A 3,381-nucleotide genomic window follows, 5' to 3' on the forward strand; every position below is an offset into this window, starting at 1 on the left:
TCCGAGCGCAGCCGGCCTCGGCCATTGCGGGACCCTATTTATCCTGACACTTCCCCTGACGTGGGCCCGGAACGCTCCCTTGGCAGCGGCGGGCGCGGCGCGGGCTCCCCCTCGGCCGCCCCACCCCCCAGGCCTCTCTTTGCCGGAGCGGTGACATCATCTCCTCCGGGCCGCAGCCGCGGGCTGGAATCCTGCATTTCCCCAAAGTCCCTCCTTTTTAGTCTGGCCAGTCCTTTTACTCCGCACCAAGAGACAGTCTCTGGCAGTCGTTTTGGACACCGGATCCAGGAGGGTGCAGGAGAGGATTTCAGGAGAGAGGAAGACGCTATCTGGGTCAAAGCTGAACTTTGCTCCCTCTCTGCCACATAGGTTCCCCAAGTACAGAGTTGGAGGGAAATGGGAACTTGTGCGGCCCGTTAATTCTGAACATGCTTGCTGTCCCCAGTAGGGGGCACGAGAGGCGCGGAGCGGCGAGACTACTGTGCGGCGCTGGACCGACACGTTACATAAACACATCCTCCCCCGCGCCCCCCACCAGTTGCACAGTTGGGTTTTGTTATTGTTGTGACTAGAAGACATGAATTTGGGCTCAGGCTTTTCCAGAATGGCATTTGGTCTGTACCTGCTCCAGGAACAGAACTATCTGAAGGTGCAATAATAGCATCTTCTAGTTGAGGAATGTTTTCATTCCGCCAACATTCCTCTTCCTTTTTCTCACTCCCTATTCCTCTCCCCAGCCTGAATGCAACCCAGGAGAAAACACAGAGCGCCGGACTGCACAATCTGAAAGAAATTTTTTTCCCTTTTCATGCCAAGTGATTTCCAACCCAGCAGTCTAGAATTTGATTTTCTTTTTTAAGATTTTATTTATTTGTCAGAGAAAGAGAGTGCAAGTGAGCACAAGTAGGGGGAGCAGCAGGCAGTGGGAGAAGCAGACTTCCTGCTGAGCAGGGAGCCAGGTGTGGGACTGGATCCCAGGACCCTGGGATCATGACCCAAGCAGAAGGCAGATGCTTAACAGAATGAGCCACTCAGGTGTCCCTAGAATCTTAATTTTTGATGTGCTTGAAACATCTGGTGTGCATCTGGTGTGCTTGAATGTTAATCTTTAAAAACATAGTTCAGGGGTATCTGGGTGGCTCAGTGGGTTAAAGCCTCTACCTTTGGCTCAGGTCATGATCTCAGGGTCCTGGGATCAAGACCCCCATCGGGCTCTCTGCTCATCAGGGAGCCTGCTTCCCCCACCCCCAGCTGTGCCCCACCCCTGCTTGCCTCTCTGCTACTTGTGATCTCTGTCAAGTAAATAAATAAACTCTTTAAAAAAAAAAACAAAACATAGTTTAGGGGCTCCTGGGTGGTTGAGTCAGTTAAGTGGCTGCCTTTGGCTCAGGTCATGCTCTGGGGTTCCTGGATTGGAGCGCTGCATTAGGGTCCTTGTTCAGTCACGAGTCTCCTTTTCCCTCTGCTGCTCCCCCTGCTTGTGCTCTCTCTCTTTCAAATAAATATATAAAATCTTTAAAAAATTTATTTGAAAGAGAGATCACAAGCAGATGACATCCTCAGCCATTTCCAGCAGTCAAACCCAATGAGTCTAAACCCCCTGGCTTAGTGAAAAATATTTGCAACCCCAATTTCTACAGGGGAAGAAAATACAGTTTTGAGAAACAGCGGAACCCTGGCTCCTTTTTCCTCTGAGTTGTTTGAAGAGGCAAACTTGGAAAGGGCTGTCCATGGTGCAGCCAGCTGGAGTCTGCTGTCTGCCCAGCAAGTACCAAGTCACAACGCTGTGGGTTGCCCTGATGTTCCCCAGGGCATGTCCTTTAAGAAGGGGTGAGGAGAATGTAAGAGGCTCTCTATGAAGATTTTTGACCCCCTCCGAGAGGGTCCCTGGGAGCCAGTCTTTAGTGGTTCTGCTTGGGATGTGGCAGCAGTGAAGGAATCATCAGCAGGTTCTATCAACTGGCCTCTGTCTTCACGCCCTGCCTTAGCACTCAATCTGTTACCCTGTACTTGACATTGATTTGCCCTGCCAGGTTTCTCAACCTCTGTGCTCTCAACCCTGGGGCCAGATAATTCTTTATTGGCTCTTATGCATTATGGGAAGTTTAGTAGCATCTCTGACCTCCTCTTACTAGATGCAGGTGGCAGCTTAATCCCCACCCATTATGACAATCAAAAATGTCTCCAGATATTGCCAAGGGTCTCCCCTGCTGTTCTCCCCTGTGGCTTCAGTTACCACCTAGATGCCGATGGCTTCCCAAACCAGCCCTCTAGCCCTGCTGCTTTCTGGAAGTGCTTATCCAACTCTCCCTGGGATGTTCCCATCTGTGTATCCCACAGGCATCTCCGAGTCAACCAGTCCTAAACTGATTTGTCTTCTTTCCTCATTCAGGACTGAGCTCCCACTGGCCCCAACCCGAAAGCTCTTCCTCCATCTGTACAGTCCTCATCTCTGCTCTGCCCTCTCCTGCTGCCACTGTCTCAGTGCAGATGTCACTGTCCCTCATCTGGATAATAACAGCATCTCCCTCCTCCTTCTCCCTATCCATTCTCCACACTCACATGTGAGAAATCTTCGTAAGGCTTACGCCTGATGGTGCCCCTCCCTGGCTTTCAAGGCCCTGAGTCATCTGGCTCCAGATGACAATCCTTAAAAGTGCTATCCTGCTTTCCCTTGTCCCCAGGTCCTTCATCCAGGCATGTTCTCTCCCCTTTCTCCTGGCCCGCTTCCTCATTCATGAAACACACATCAACTGAAAAGATGCTATACATTTGGAAAGCAGGAGTCCTTTTTGTTTTTAAGTAGCTTCTTTTTTCTTGATTCTATATGGTACATCCTAATATTACAAAACATAAACCATAAACCCAATTAATTTACCTACCTCTAGGGTTGCGGTGTTGTCAGGTGATGGGTGAGGGTAACACTGTCACTTCAAGTGTGGCCTCAAGTGTGTCACTTCAAGTGTGTCCCTGAGTCCTATGCCCAAGGGCAAGGGCTTGTCCTCTAGTCCCCTGGCTCTATACTAAGATTGGGGGCTTGAAAATGGTCATGATGAATGATTGATATCATTCCTTCAGGAAGGGACCCTTCTTTCAATTTCTAATTTGGAGGAAGAGGGTGTCTGTTTTGACAAACGGGCAAGCTGTGGGGGCACAGCAAGTGCAGGAGCATGGCCTTCCCGACCTTGAACTTGAATTGGTCTCCTAGCATTTGGTCGCCTGCTGCACGCTTCCCTTAGTGGAGAAACATACTCCTTCTCACCGTCCAACTCCCCCCGCCCTGCCCCCCCGTTTAAAACGCGGATGCCCTTCAGGATGCTAGTGGCACCGCTGCCACTGCATTTCCTGTTGGCAGCAGAGAGCAAGTGAAAACAGAAGCCG

Source organism: Mustela erminea, chromosome 11, assembly GCF_009829155.1.
Source record: "Mustela erminea isolate mMusErm1 chromosome 11, mMusErm1.Pri, whole genome shotgun sequence".
Taxonomy (NCBI): domain Eukaryota; kingdom Metazoa; phylum Chordata; class Mammalia; order Carnivora; family Mustelidae; genus Mustela; species Mustela erminea.